The 16,412-nt window shown below is 38.7% G+C and overlaps 1 protein-coding gene across 1 annotated transcript in view; it reads left to right on the top strand.

Moving 5' to 3' along the window:
• The window catches only part of LOC105864053 (mitochondrial adenyl nucleotide antiporter SLC25A24-like), an 87,024-nt gene that overhangs the window by 40,559 nt on the left and 30,053 nt on the right, over window positions 1-16,412 (top strand). The gene's annotated exons all lie outside the window — the stretch shown is intronic.

Below are 16,412 nucleotides of genomic sequence, written 5' to 3'. Positions count from 1 at the left end.
TATTATCCTTATTTTATCCTATCAAAACATTTTGCTCATGTAGTACTTAAAAAATGGGAAATTTCATATATAAATCCCAGCTTTCTGGTTTCTCTAGAAATATTAGAAGATCTGACAACCCTGACCTGTATTCCCACATAACAGCAACTGGATAGAATTAGCTAGAACTCAAGAGCAGCTGTTATCCTTTCCCATGGACTTTCTCCTGGCCTGCTTTATGCGTTTAGACTCTTGGCCTGGCCTCTGTAAGCATCTGAATTTGTGATCCTTGTTTTGTTCCCTTGACTCCTTTGTTTTCTCTGTATCAGTCTTCTCTTGCTTTCATTTCCTTTTCTAATTAACTCGTCTATGACTTCATCTGTTTATTTTGACAATGCCTTCAACTGAATTGCTAATTTTTTCTTTATAATCAATCTAGCAAACTCCAAACCTTGGATCAGACCAACTGACCACCTTCTCTACTTTTACAGTTAGTTTTCTGAACACTGTAGGGGAAACAGAAGGCCATGAAATTTATGTTTTTTCACATCATTTGGGACCTCAGGATTGCTGGACAAACCATCCTACATTCACCAAGTCAGTTTCTCTCCCATTTTCCTCAGTGGCCATTTCAAACTGTCTTGCTCTCTTCAGCATCTTACCCACCACCTTCCTCCTCTCAATCAGCTGAAAACTGCTGGCCCAGGATTTCTAGGCAAAGGCAATAGAAGCTATCAGCTAAGACCTCCTTCAATTTCAATCATTATGGTTAAAAAATACATATCTACCTACCTCTAAGCTTTCCTGTTTCCTACCTTGTCATAACAAATAGACATTTCTACTTTTAAAACTAAAATTTCTTCCTATGTTATGAATTCCTTTTTTCTCCTTCTCATAGGCATTATTTTCTTCATTATCCCCTTTATTTCCTGTATTTAAAGATGCTGCAATTAAATACAACATTTAACATAGTTAACTCAGTACCATTAAAAAATGTAGACCTACTTTGTGTCTCTCCAGCTGCCTTATCTTTTTTTCTCTCTTCCCAGCTATCTTTTCTGTTCACTTCTCAACCAACTACAGTCTGGTCTTGCTCTCCCTATTCTGTAGAAATTCTTTCACCACGCCCACCTCTCTATTGTCAAGTTCAATGGATATTTTCTAGATCTTACCACCTCCTCTCTTTTTGAATGTTCTCTTCATCTGGCTTCCCTGATACTGCATTCTCCTGGTTTTCTTCCCACCTCTGTAGCCATTACTTTTCTTTTCTTTTGGAGACAGAGTCTCACTCTGTTGCCCAGGCTAGAGTGCACTGGAATCATCATAGCTCACTGCAACCTCAAACTCCTGGGCTCAAGCAATCCTCCTGCCTAAGCCTACTGGGTAGCTGGGATTATAGGTATGCACTACTGTGCCCAGCTAATTTTTCTTTTTCTTTTTTTTTAAATTTTTTTATTCCAGTATATTATGGGGGTACATATTTTAAGGTTTCAAATAATGCCCCTGCCCACCCTCCCCCCACAAGTTTGAGCTTCAAGCGTGACCATCCCCCAGACAGTGCACATCTCACTCATTATGTATGCATATACCCGACCCCTCCATCCTCCCACCTGCCCAATACACAGTTAATGTAGTTCCTATGTGTCCATTTAGGTGCTGCTCAGTTAATACCAGTTTACTGGCGAGTATATGTGGTACTTGTTTTTCCATTCTTGGGATACCTTGCTTAGTAATATGGGTTCCGACTCTATCCAGGAAAATATAAGATGTGCTACATCACCATTGTTTCTTAGAGCTGAATAGTACTCCACGGTATACATATACCACATTTTATTAATCCATTCTTGGATTGATGGGCACTTGGGCTGTTTCCACAGCCTTGCAATTATGAATTGTGCTGCTATAAACATTCGAGTGCAGGTGTCTTTTTTGTAGAGTGTCACTGGATCATTTGGGTAGATGCCCAGCAATGGGATTGCTGGATCAAATGGTAGATTCACTTGTATCGCTTTAAGGTATCTCCATATTGCTTTCCACAGAGGTTGAACTAGTTTGCAGTCCCACCAGCAGTGTAGGAGTGTTCCTCTCTCTCCGCAACCACGCCAGCATTTATTGTTTGGAGATTTTTTGATAAAGGCCATTCTCACTGGAGTTAAGTGATATCTCATTGTGGTTTTGATTTGCATTTCCCTGATGATTAGAGATGATGAGCATTTTTTCATATGTTGTTGGCCATTCTTCTGTCTTCTTTAGAAAAGTTTCTGTTCAAGTCCTTTGCCCACTTTTTAATGGGGTTATTTGATTTTTTCTTCCTGATTTTCGTGACTTTTTCTTCCTGATTTTCATATATTCTAGTTATCAGTCCCTTATCGGATGCATAGGATGCAAAAATGTTCTCCCATTCTGTAGGTTGTCTGTTTACTTTCATGACTATTTCTTTGGCTGTGCAGAAGCTTTGTAGTTTGATCATGTCCCATTTATTTATTTTTGTTGCTGCTGTGATTGCCTTTGGGGACTTCTTCATAAACTCTTTGCCCAGGCCGATGTCTAGGAGAGTGTTTCCAACTTTTTCCTCTAGAGTTCTAATAGTTTCATACCTTAGGTTTAAGTCTATTATCCAGCCTGAGTTGGTTTTTGTGAGAGGTGAAAGGTGTGGGTCCTGTTTTAGCCTTCTACAGGTGGCTATCCAGTTTTCCCAGCACCATTTATTGAAAAGGGATTCTTTTCCCCAGCGTATGTTTTTGTCTGCTTTGTGAAAGATGAGATGGCTATATGAGGATGGTTTTATATCAGGATTTTCACATCTGTTCCACTGGTCAATATTCCTGTTTTTGTGCCAATACCATAGTGATTTAATTACTACAGCTTTGTAGTATAGTTTGATATCTGGCATATTAATGCCTCCCATTTTGTTTTTATTGCCTAGAATTGCTCTTGATATTTGGGGTCTTCTTTGGTTCCATACGAAGCGTAAAATTATTTTTTCTATATCTGTGAAGAATGCTGATGGGATTTTAATAGGTATTGCATTGAATCTGTAGATCAGTTTGGGTAGTATAGACATTTTGATGATATTGAGTCTGCCGATCCACGAGCATGGTATGGATTTCCATCTGTTTACATCCTCTGCTATTTCCTTCCTAAGTGTTTCATAGTTCTCCCTGTAGAGGTCTTTTACATCCTTGGTTAAGTATATTCCTACGTACTTTAATTTCTTTGTTGCTATTGTGAAGGGAATTGAGTCTTTGATTTGGTTCTCAATTAGATTGTTGTTGGCATATATGAGTGCCTCTGATTTCTGTGTATTGATTTTGTATCCTGAGACTTTACTAAATTCATTGATCAGTTCCAGGAGTTTCTTGGTTGAATCTTTAGGGTTTTCTAGATACAATATCATATCATCAGCAAACAGTGAAAGTTTGATCTCTTCTGCCCCTATTTGGATACCTTTGATTCCATTTTCCTGTCTGATTGCTGTAGCCAAGACTTCCAGCACTATGTTGATCAGAAGTGGAGATAGTGGGCAGCCTTGTCTGGTTCCAGTTCTAAGTGGGAATGATTTCAATCTTTCCCCATTCAGTATGATGTTGGCTATGGGTCTGTCATATATGGCTTGTATCATTTTTAGGTATGTCCCTTCTATGCCTATTTTCTTAAGTGTTCGTATCATGAAAGGGTGTTGAATTTTGTCAAAAGCTTTTTCTGCGTCTATTGAAAGAATCATGTGGTCTTTGTTTTTGCTTCTGTTTATGTGGTGAATTGCATTTATAGATTTACGTATGTTGAACCATCCCTGCATCCCTGGGATGAAGCCCACTTGGTCGTGGTGGATTATTTTTTTGATAAGTGTCTGGATTCGGTTAGCTAAGATTTTGTTGAGAATTTTTGCATCTATATTCATTAGGGATATTGGTTTGTAGTTTTCTTTTTTTGTTGCATCCTTTCCTGGTTTTGGTATCAGAGTAATATTCGCTTCATAAAAGGTGTCGGGGAGGTTTCCGTTCTTCTCGATGTTGTGGAATAGTTTCTGCAAGATAGGTACTAGTTCTTCTTTGTAAGTGTGGTAAAAATCAGGTGTGAAGCCATCTGGACCGGGACTTTTCTTTTTAGGGAGATTTTTAATTGCTGTTTCTATTTCAGCTGTTGAGATTGGTCTGTTCAGGGAATCTATTTCTTCCTGGTTGAGCCTAGGGAGGCTGTGTATTTCTAGAAATTTGTCCATTTCCTCCACATTTTCTAGTTTGTGTGCATAAAGATTTTTGTACTATTTAAAAATTGTATCTTGATCTCTTTGGGATCAGTTGTGATATCTCCTTTTTTATTCCTGATGGAGTTTATTAGAGATTTCTCTTTTCTGCTTTTCGTTAGCTTAGCCAATGGCGTGTCAATTTTGTTTATTTTTTCAAAGAACCAACTTTTTGTTTTATTAATCTCCTGAATAGCTTCCCTGTTTTCAATTTCGTTTAGTTCTGATTTGATCTTGTTGATTTCACTTCTTCTGCTGGGTTTGGGGTTGGTCTGTTCTTCTTTTTCCAGCTCTTTGAGTCGTTTCATTAGATTGTCTATTTGTGATCTTTTTGTCTTTTGGTTATAGGCATTTATGGATATAAACTTTCCACTCAGAACTGCTTTAGCTGTGTCCCAGAGGAGTTGATAATTAGTCTCTCCATTGTCATTTTCTTCATAGAATTTTTTTATTTCCGTCTTGATTTCTTCATTTATGAAGTAATCATTTAGTAGGAGGTTGTTTAATTTCCACGTTTTTGTGTAGAAATGTGAGTTTCTGTTAGGATTGATTTCTACTTTTATTCCACTGTGATCTGAAGGTACATGGTATGATTTCTATATTTTTAAATTTCTTGAGATTTACTTTGTGTCCTAGGATATGGTCAATCTTAGAGAATGTCCCGTGAGCTGATGAGAAGAACGTATATTCAGTAGATTTTGGGTAGAATGTTCTGTAAATGTCAGTCAGACCCAATTGTTCTAGAGTTTTGTTTAAGTCCATTATTTCTTTATTAATTTTCTGTTTGGAGGATCTGTCTCGTGCCGTCAGTGGGGTGTTGAAGTCTCTGGCAATTATGGAGTTGCTATTAATCCATTTGCTTAGCTCCAGTAAGGTTTGCTTTATGAAACTGGGTGCACCTAAGTTGGGTGCATATATATTTAAAATTGTTATCTCTTCTTTTTGGACTGTGCCCTTCACCATTATATAATGACCCTCTTTGTCTTTCACTACTTTTGTTGGTTTAAAAACTAAATCGTCTGAAATTAGAACTGCCACACCAGCCTTCTTTTGGTTTCTATTTGCTTGGAATATTGATCTCCACAGTTTTATTTTTAGTCTATATGCATCCTTGCAGGTTAGATGTGTTTCCTGAAGACAGCATATACTTGGCATGTATTTTCTTATCTATTCAGCCAGCCTATGTCTCTTGAGTGGAGAGCTTAAGCCATTCACATTTATTGAGAGAACTGATAGGTAAGGTAGATTACTAATCATTCTGTTGGGTTGGATGTTGTTGCTATGATTTCTGTTTTGACCTATTGTAATGTCTGGCCTTTAATATCTTTGGGTTTTGGTTGTTTTTATATTCCTCGGTTATTATTATGATGTTCCGTGCATAACGCTGTTTTAAGTACTTCTTGTAGGGCTGGTCTTGTCTTGGTGAATTCTCTGAGCCTTTGCTTGTCTGGGAATGTTTTTATTTCTCCTTCATATACGAAGCTTAGTTTTGCAGGGCATAATATTCTAGGCTGGGCATTGTTTTGTTTCAAAAGAGTGAGAATGGGGTCCCAGTCTCTCCTTGCTTGCAAAGTCTCATTAGAGAAGTCTGATGTTATTCGAATTGGCTTTCTCTTGTATGTTATTTGCTTCTTATGTCTTACAGCTCTTAGAAGGGCCTCTTTAGTTGATACTTTGGTCAGTCTGATGATTGCATGTCGTGGCGTCTTCCTGTTTGCGTTGAATCTCTCAAGGGTCCTCTGAGCTTCTTGAACTTGTATATCAAGATTTTGAGCAGGGCCTGGGAAATTTACTCTATTATATCTTTTTTTTTTTTTTTAATTTTTTTTTTTATTTTGGCATATTATGGGGGTACAGATTTTAAGGTTTCAATAAATGCCCATTTCCCCCCCTCCCCCCAAAAGTCTGAGTCTCCATCATGACCATCCCCCAGATGGTGCACATCTCACTCACTATGTATGTATATACCCGCCCCCCTCCCCCCTCCCACCTGCCCAATACCCTATTACTGTAGCACCTATGTGTCCACTTAGGTGGTACTCAGTTAATACCAGTTTGCTGGAGAATATATCTGGTGCTTGTTTTTCCATTCTTGGGATACTTCACTTAGTAGTATGGGTTCCAGCTCTAACCAGGAAAATATAAGGTGTGCTATATCACCATTGTTTCGTAGAGCTGAATAGTACTCCATGGTGTACATATACCACATTTTATTAATCCATTCTTGGATTGATAGGCACTTGGGCTGTTTCCACAGCCTTGCAATTATGAATTGTGCTGCTATAAACATTCGAGTGCAGGTGTCTTTTTTGTAGAGTGTCACTGGATCATTTGGGTAGATGCCCAGCAATGGGATTGCTGGATCAAATGGTAGATTCACTTGTATCGCTTTAAGGTATCTCCATATTGCTTTCCACAGAGGTTGAACTAGTTTGCAGTCCCACCAGCAGTGTAGGAGTGTTCCTCTCTCTCCGCAACCACGCCAGCATTTATTGTTTGGAGATTTTTTGATAAAGGCCATTCTCACTGGGGTTAAGTGATATCTCATTGTGGTTTTGATTTGCATTTCCCTGATGATTAGAGATGTTGAGCATTTCTTCATATGTTTGTTGGCCATTCTTCTGTCTTCTTTAGAAAAATTTCTGTTCAAGTCCTTTGCCCACTTTTTAATGGGGTTATTTGATTTTTTCTTCTTAATTTTCGTGAGTTCTAAGTATATTCTAGTTATCAGTCCCTTATCGGATGCATAGGATGCAAAAATGTTCTCCCATTCTGTAGGTTGTCTGTTTACTTTCATGACTATTTCTTTGGCTGTGCAGAAGCTTTGTAGTTTGATCATGTCCCATTTATTTATTTTTGTTGCTGCTGTGATTGCCTTTGGGGACTTCTTCATAAACTCTTTGCCCAGGCCGATGTCTAGGAGAGTGTTTCCAACTTTTTCCTCTAGAGTTCTAATAGTTTCATATCTTAGGTTTAAGTCTGTTATCCAGCCTGAGTTGGTTTTTGTGAGAGGTGAAAGGTGTGGGTCCTGTTTTAGCCTTCTACAGGTGGCTATCCAGTTTTCCCAGCACCATTTATTGAAGAGGGATTCTTTTCCCCAGCGTATGTTTTTGTCTGCTTTGTCAAAGATGAGATGGCTATATGAGGATGGTTTTATATCAGGATTCTCACATCTGTTCCACTGGTCAATATTCCTGTTTTTGTGCCAATAGCATATTGTTTTAATTACTACAGCTTTGTAGTATAGTTTGATATCTGGCATATTAATGCCTCCCATTTTGTTTTTATTGCCTAGAATTGCTCTTGATATTTGGGGTCTTCTTTGGTTCCATACGAAGCGTAAAATTATTTTTTCTATATCTGTGAAGAATGCTGATGGGATTTTAATAGGTATTGCATTGAATCTGTAGATCAGTTTGGGTAGTATAGACATTTTGATGATATTGAGTCTGCCGATCCACGAGCATGGTATGGATTTCCATCTGTTTACATCCTCTGCTATTTCCTTCCTAAGTGTTTCATAGTTCTCCCTGTAGAGGTCTTTTACCTCTTTGGTTAAATATATTCCTAGGTACTTTAATTTCTTTGTTGCTATTGTGAAGGGAATTGAGTCTTTGATTTGGTTTTCGATTAGATTGTTGTTGGCGTATATGAATGCCTCTGATTTCTGTGTATTAATTTTGTATCCTGAGACTTTACTAAATTCATTGATCAGTTCCAGGAGTTTCTTGGTTGAATCCTTGGGGTTTTCTAGATACAATATCATATCATCAGCAAACAGTGAAAGTTTGATCTCTTCTGCCCCTATTTGGATACCTTTGATTCCATTTTCCTATCTGATTGCTGTAGCCAAGACTTCCAGCACTATGTTGATCAGAAGTGGAGATAGTGGGCAGCCTTGTCTGGTTCCAGTTCTAAGTGGGAATGATTTCAATCTTTCCCCATTCAGTATGATGTTGGCTATGGGTCTGTCATATATGGCTTGTATCATTTTTAGGTATGTCCCTTCTATGCCTATTTTCTTAAGTGTTCGTATCATGAAAGGGTGTTGAATTTTGTCAAAAGCTTTTTCTGCGTCTATTGAAAGAATCATGTGGTCTTTGTTTTTGCTTCTGTTTATGTGGTGAATTGCATTTATAGATTTACGTATGTTGAACCATCCCTGCATCCCTGGGATGAAGCCCACTTGGTCGTGGTGGATTATTTTTTTGATAAGTGTCTGGATTCGGTTAGCTAAGATTTTGTTGAGAATTTTTGCATCTATATTCATTAGGGATATTGGTTTGTAGTTTTCTTTTTTTGTTGCATCCTTTCCTGGTTTTGGTATCAGAGTAATATTCGCTTCATAAAAGGTGTCGGGGAGGTTTCCGTTCTTCTCGATGTTGTGGAATAGTTTCTGCAAGATAGGTACTAGTTCTTCTTTGTAAGTATGGTAAAATTCAGGTGTGAAGCCATCTGGACCGGGACTTTTCTTTTTAGGGAGATTTTTAATTGCTGTTTCTATTTCAGCTGTTGAGATTGGTCTGTTCAGGGAATCTATTTCTTCCTGGTTGAGCCTAGGGAGGCTGTGTGTTTCTAGAAATTTGTCCATTTCCTCCACATTTTCCAGTTTGTGTGCATAAAGATTTTTGTAGTATTCATAAATTGTATCTTGATCTCTTTGGGATCAGTTGTGATATCTCCTTTTTTATTCCTGATGGAGCTTATTAGAGATTTCTCTTTTCTGCTTTTCGTTAGCTTAGCCAATGGCGTGTCAATTTTGTTTATTTTTTCAAAGAACCAACTTTTTGTTTTATTAATCTCCTGAATAGCTTCCCTGTTTTCAATTTTGTTTAGTTCTGATTTGATGTTGTTGATTTCACTACTTCTGCTGGGTTTGGGGTTGGTCTGTTCTTCTTTTTCCAGCTCTTTGAGTCGTTTCATTAGATTGTCTATTTGTGATCTTCTTGCCTTTTGGTTATAGGCATTTATGGAGATAAAGTTTCCTCTCAGAACTGCTTTAGCTGTGTCCCAGAGGAGTTGATAACTTGTCTCTCCATTGTCGTTTTCTTCATAGAATTTTTTTATTTCCGTCTTGATTTCTTTATTTACGAAGTAATCATTTAGTAGGAGGTTGTTCAATTTCCACGTTTTTGTGTAGAAATGTGAGTTTCTGTTAGGGTTGATTTCTAGTTTTATTCCACTGTGATTTGAGAAGATACATGGTATGATTTCTATTTTTTTAAATTTCTTGAGATTTTCTTTGTGTCCTAGGATATGGTCAATCTTAGAGAATGTCCCGTGAGCTGATGAGAAGAACGTATATTCAGTGGATTTTGGGTAGAATGTTCTGTAGATGTCTGTCAGACCCAATTGTTCTAGAGTTTTGTTTAAGTCCATTATTTCTTTATTAATTTTCTGTTTGGAGGATCTGTCTCGTGCCGTCAGTGGGGTGTTGAAATCTCCGGCGATTATGGAGTTGCTATTAATCCATTTGCTTAGCTCCAGTAAGGTTTGCTTTATGAATCTGGGTGCACCTAAGTTGGGTGCATATATATTTAAAATTGTTATCTCTTCTTGTTGGACTGTGCCCTTCACCATTATATAATGACCCTCTTTGTCTTTTACTACTTTTGTTGGTTTAAAAACTAAATCGTCTGAAATTAGAACTGCCACACCAGCCTTCTTTTGGCTTCTATTTGCTTGGAATATTGATCTCCACCCTTTTATTTTTAGTCTATGTGCATCCTTGCAGGTTAAATGTGTTTCCTGAAGACAGCATATACTTGGCCTGTATTTTCTTATTCATTCAGCCAGCCTATGTCTTTTGAGTGGAGAGTTTAAGCCATTCACATTTATTGAGAGGACTGATAGGTAAGGTAGATTATTGTTCATTCTTTTGGGTTGGATGTTGTTGCTTTGATTTCTCTCTTGAGCTATTGTATTATCTGGCCTTTAATCTTTGGGTTTTGGCTGTTTTTATATTCGTGAGTTTTTATTATGGTGTTGCATGCGTAACACTGTTTTGAGTACTTCTTGTAGGGCTGGTCTTGTCTTGGTGAATTCTCTGAGACTTTGCTTGTCTGGGAATGTTTTTATTTCTCCTTCATATATGAAGCTTAGTTTTACAGGGAATAAGATTCTAGGCTGGGCATTGTTTTGTTTCAGAAGAGTGAGAATGGGGCCCCAGTCTCTCCTTGCTTGTAAAGTCTCATTAGAGAAGTCTGGTGTTATTCGAATTGGCTTTCCCTTGTATGTTACTTGCTTCTTTCGTCTTACAGCTCTTAAGGGCCTCTTTAGTTGATACTTTGGTCAGTCTGATGATTGCATGTCGTGGCGTCTTCCTGTTTGCTTTGAATCTCCCAGGGGTCCTCTGAGCTTCTTGAACTTGTATATCAAGATTTTGAGCAAGGCCTGGGAAATTTTCCTCTATTATATCTTCAAACAGCTTGTCCAACCCTTGAGTGTTGTCTTCTTCCCCTTCTTGTAACCCTATGACCCTCACATTAGGTTTCTTCACATAATCCCACAGCTCTTGTAGGCTTTGCTCTCTTCTCTTGTTTCTCTGCTCTATTTCTGTGAGTGATTTATTTAATTGGAAGGTGTTATCTTCAAGCTCTGAGATTCTTTCTTCTGTTTGATCTACCCTGTTCTTGAGACTTTCCAGTGTATTTTTATTTCCAGTAAGAATAGCATTCATCATAACGTCCCAAAACAATAGATGTCGGCGTGGATGTGGAGAGATAGGAACACTTCTACACTTCTGGTGGGATTGCGAAATAGTTCAACCTCTGTGGAAAGCAAGATAGAGATACTTTAAAGCGATACAAGTGGAAATAAGTGATGTCTCATTGTAGTTTTGATGTGCATTTCCCTGATGATTAAAGATATTGAGCATTTTTTCATATGTTTGTTAGCCATTATTCTGTCTTCTTTAGAAAAGTTTCTGTTCATGTCCTTTGCCCACTTTTTGATACAGTTGTTTGATTTTATCTTGCTGATTTTTGTGAGTTCTAAGTAGATTCTAGTTATCAGCCCCTTATCGGATGCGTAGGATCCAAAAATTTTCTCCCATTCTGTAGGTTGTGTGTTTACTTTCATGATTATTTCTTTGGCTGTGTGGAAGCTTTTTAGTTTGATCATGTCCCATTTATTTATGTTTGTTGCTGCTGTGATTGCCTTTGGGATCTTCTTCATAAATTGTTTGCCTAGGCTGATGTCTAAGAGAGTGTTTCCAACATTTTCCTCTAGAATTCTAATAATTTCATACCTGAAGTTTAAGTCTGTTATCCAGCGTGAGTTGATTGTTGTGAGAGGTGAAAGGTGTGGATCCTGCTTCAGCCTTCTACAAGTGGCTATCCAGTTTTCCCAGCACCATTGATTGAAAAGGGATTCTTTTCTGCAGTGTATGTTTTTGTCTGCTTTGTCAAAGATTAGATAGCTATATGAGGATGGTTATATATCAGGATTCTCATATCTGTTTCACTGGTCAATATCCCTATTTTTGTGCCAGTACCAGATTGATTTAATTACTACAGCTTTGTAGTATAGTTTGATATCTGGCATATTAATGCCTCCCATTTTGTTTTTATTGCCTAGAATTGCTTTTGATATGCAGGGTCTTCTCTGGTTCCAAACGAAGTGTAAAATTATTTTTTCCATAACTGTGAAGAATGATTTTGGGATTTTAATAGGTATTGCATTGAATCTGTAGATCAGTTTGGGTAGTATAGACATTTTGATGATGTTGAGTCTGTCGACCCACGAGCATGGTATGGCTTTCCATCTGTTTACATCCTCTGCTATTTCCTTCCTCAGTGTTTCATAGTTCTCCCTGTAGAGGTCTTTTACCTCCTTGGTTAAGTATACTCCTACGTACTTTAATTTCTTTGTTGCTATTGTGAAGGGTATTGAGTGTTTGATTTGGTTCTCAATTTGATTGTTGTTGGCATATATGAATGCCTCTGATTTCTGTGTATTGATTTTGTATCCTGAGACTTTACTAAATTCATTTATCAATTCCAGCAGTTTCTTGGTTGAATCCTTGGGGTTTTCTAAATGCAATATCTTATCATCAGCAAACAGTGAAAGTTTGATCTCTCTGCCCCAATCAGATTCCTTTAAATCCACTTTCCGGTCTAATTGCTATAGCTAGGACTTCCAGCACTATGTTGAATAGAAGTGGAGGTAGTGGGTAGCCTTGCCTGGTTCCAGTTCTAAGTGGGAATGTTTTCAATTTTTCCCTATTCAGTATGATGTTGGCAATCGGTCTGTCGAATATGGCTTGTATCATTTTTAGGTATGTCCTTTCTATGCCTATTTTATTAAGTGTTCTTAATCATGAAAGGGTATTGAATTTTGTCAAAAGCTTTTGCTGCGTCTATTGAAAGAATCATGTTGTCTTTGTTTTTGCTTCTGTTTATGTGGTGAATTACATTTATAGATTTATGTATGTTGAACCATCCCTGCATCCCTGGGATGAAGCCTACTTGGTTGTGATGGTTTATTTTTTTGATAAACGTCTGGATTTGGTGTGCTAGGGTTTTGTTGAAAATTTTTGCATCTGTATTCATAAGGGATATTGGTCTGTAGTTTTCTTTTTTTGTTGCCTCCTTTCCTGGTTTTGGTATCAGAGTAATGTTCACTTCATAGAAGGTGTTGGTGAGGTTTCCATTCTTCTTGATGTTATGGAATGATTTCTGCAATATAGGCACCAGTTCTTCTTTGTAAGTGTGATAAATTTCCGCTGTGAAACCATCTGGGCCGGGACTTTTCTTTTTATGAAGATTTTTAATTGCTGTTTCTATTTTGGCTCTTGATATTGTATCAGGAATTCTATTTCTTCCTGGTTGAGCCTAGGGAGGCTATGTGTTTCTAGAAATTTGTCCATTTACTCCACATTTTCCAGTTTGTGTGCATAAAGGTTTTTGTAGTATTCATAAATTATATCTTGTATCTCTTTGGGATCAGTTGTGATATTTCCTTTTTTGTTCCTGATGGAGCTTATTAGAGATTTCTCTTTTCTGCTTTTCGTTAGCTTAGCCAATGGCGTGTCAATTTTGTTTATTTTTTCAAAGAACTGATGGGTGAGTCAGATTACTGTTCATTCTGTTGGGTTGGACATTGTTGCTTTGATTTCTCTCTTGAGCCATTGTGATATCTGGCCTTTAATCTTTAGGTTTGGGGTATTTTTATGTTCATGAGATTTTATTGTGCTGTTCCGTGCGTAACACTGTTTGAGTACTTCTTGTAGGGCTGGTCTTGTCTTGGTGAATTCCCTCAGACTTTGCTTATCTGAAAACGTCTTAATTTCTCGTTCAGATATAAAGCTTAATCTTGCAGGGTACAAGATTCCAGGGTGGGCATTATTTTGTTTCAAAAGAGTGAGCGTGGGCCCCAGTCTCTCTTTGATTGTAGTGTTTCAGTTGAGAAATCTGGCGTTATCCTAATCAGTTTTCCTTTGTACGTAACTTGCTTCTTTTGACTTACAGCTCATAGAAGGGCCTCTTTAGTTAATATTTTGGTCAGTCTGATGACTGCATGTCGTGACATCTTCCTGTTTGCATTGACTCTCCCAGGGGTCCTTTGAGCTTCTTAAACTTGTATCTGGAGATTTTTAGCAAGGCCTGGGAAATTTTCCTCTATTATATCTTCAAATAGCTTGTCCAACCCTTGAGTGTTGTCTTCTTCCCCCTCTGGTAACCCTGTGACCCTCACATTAGGTTTCTTCACATAATCCCACATCTCTTGTAGACTTTGCTCTTTTCTCTTGTTTCTCTGCTCTGTTTCTGTGACTGATTTATTTAATTGGAAGGTGTTATCTTCAATCTCTGAGATGCTTACTTCTGTTTGGTCTACCCTATTTTTGAGGCTTTCCACTGTATTTTATATTTCCCTGAATAAATTCTTCATTTCCAAGAGATCTGATTGATTTTTCTTTAAAAATCTCAGTTTCCTTAGTGAATTTTTGTTCCAAGTCCTTGATTTTCTTTGTGGTTTCTTTGTGCTGGTTGTCCATTTTTCCTTGCATATCATTGAGCTTTCTTACAATCCAATTTTGGAATTCTTCTGTCATTTTAGTGTTTTGGGTTTGTTCAGTCTCCATTTCTTGAGAGCTGGTGTATCTCTTAGGGGGAGTGTTTTCAGTTTGATTTTTTGAAGTTCCAGAATTCTTACGCTGAGCTGTCCCCATCTGGATCAGCTGATGGTGCCCAGGCATCCTTTCTTTACAGTTTCTTGATCAGCCACTGGGAGGAGCTCTTCCACCACACTTGGAAGGTACTCCTGCTGGGAGGGGTTACTTGTGGACCCTACCCCTGACTGGGGAAGAGATCCAGCCCCAGCGTTTTGATCAATTGTGTGACCTAAACTGTTCTGGGAAGCAAAGTCTTTTATACTGCAACCTTACACACTGTGCACAGGCCTAGCAGATTCTCCCTAGATATGGGGAAGAGTGGGTTTTCTTGTCTCACCCCGCCTCCAGGGTGGAGCCTACCAGTTTCAGCAGGAGAGATGTGGGCTAGGGGGAGGAAGTAGCTCCCCAGTCTGCCCTGCACCCCGGCGCCCTGGTGGCTGTGGCTCCTGTTGGTGTTAGTTTTCTCAGTAGTTCATTGATCGAGCCAGGGCTGGTGAGCCTATTGCAGATTGTGTAGGGTCGGAATTTGTCAAGAGAGTCTCTGGGATGGGGAAGGGGACCTGCCCTCCACGCCTTATGGCACTGTGGTGGCTGGGCTGTGAACTCCCTCAATGGCGACCACTTGCCCACTCGCAGGGCACCAGCACTGGGGGCGACTGTTTAGAAGGTGGCAGGTGCCAGGTTGGATGTCTGGGTCATCAGGACCCCCTGTGGCGTCCTCTAGGCTGCCTTCCTGACCACCGGTTCAGCCATAGTTCTTGCTCTTACTGACCTGCCCTGTGCAGTCTTATTTGCCCGAGGCAGTTACAGCTTAGGGTCCCCAGCTTATCTCCTGATCATTTTGTTATTTCTTTTTTTGAGAGTCCCTTGCTGAACCTCTGCAGATTCTCGATGCTGTCCTTGTGGCAGGGAGAGCCACTCGAGTGTAGGAGACCAAGATCTATGTCTCTTTCTCTGGGAGCAGGAATCCGGGGCATTACCTTTACTCTGCCATTTTTTTCCTATAATTTTTCTATTTTTAGTAGAGACAGAGTCTTGTTCTTCGTCAGGCTGATCTCAAACTCCTGACCTCAAGCAATCCTCCCCTCTGGGCCTCCCAGAGGGCTAGGATTACAGGCATGAGCCACCATGCCCAGCCTAACCATTACTTTTCTGTCTCCCCTAAGAATCCTCTTCCTCAGTCTATCTTATATATTAGCTTTCTTCTCTGTTCTAGCTTCAGCTTTTTTTTTTGCTTCTCATTCTATACATTTTTTTCCAGGTAATTCCACATGGTGTCCCAGGTTGAATTACCAGATATAGGCTGATTGGTGATTCCAAATCATGTGTTTGTAGGCCATACCTTCCTTTTGCAAATGCAAGTATTTATTGGACATCACTTGAGTCACACAAACACAACCTGTACATACTATTCATCATCTTTCCTTCAAACCTTTTCTTTTTTCACTGAATGGTACCGCCACCTTCCTGGTTGCCCAGGTCAGAAACCTTGACATTATTTTTGGGCCTTGCGCTTTCCTTTACCTTCCTTCTATGCATGTGTATATATATATATATAAAACTTTGCAGTTCTTAGAGTATGTAATATCTTTGAACACACTATTTCCTTTGCCTAGAACATTTCCTTTGTTAATCTTACTTCTGTAGGGAGATAATATAGTGTGATGTACAAGAACGTAGCCACCAAGGTCAGAATACCAATATTCAAATTGAGGCTTTGCTACTTCTAAGTTACTTTATCTGAAAGTGGTCCCTGACAGTGTCATTCATCCCTCCTTCACAAAAAATAAAACTTACACTCCATTAAGTGCCTCTGTACTATCCTCTTAAGATACCTTTATTTGCTACCATTTTTATTGTACTTATTCCTCTGCATTACAATCACTTGTTTCCCTGTTTCTTTAATTACCCTGTAAGCTCCTATAATTCTGCACCATTATATTGCTAATATGTAGCTGTAGGCCTCGCATGTTAATTTATTAATTCAGCAAATATTGAGCACTCTTATTGTCATGTACCAAGGGTCTCGGTTTGCAGTAGTACACAAGAGAAACCAAGTTGCTGCCCTCATGG

This window comes from Microcebus murinus, chromosome 2 (genome assembly GCF_040939455.1).
Source record: "Microcebus murinus isolate Inina chromosome 2, M.murinus_Inina_mat1.0, whole genome shotgun sequence".
In the NCBI taxonomy this organism is placed as follows: Eukaryota; Metazoa; Chordata; class Mammalia; order Primates; family Cheirogaleidae; genus Microcebus; species Microcebus murinus.
The sequence above is the reverse complement of the archived record's forward strand: the minus strand, read 5'-3'. Positions and strand labels throughout refer to the sequence as shown.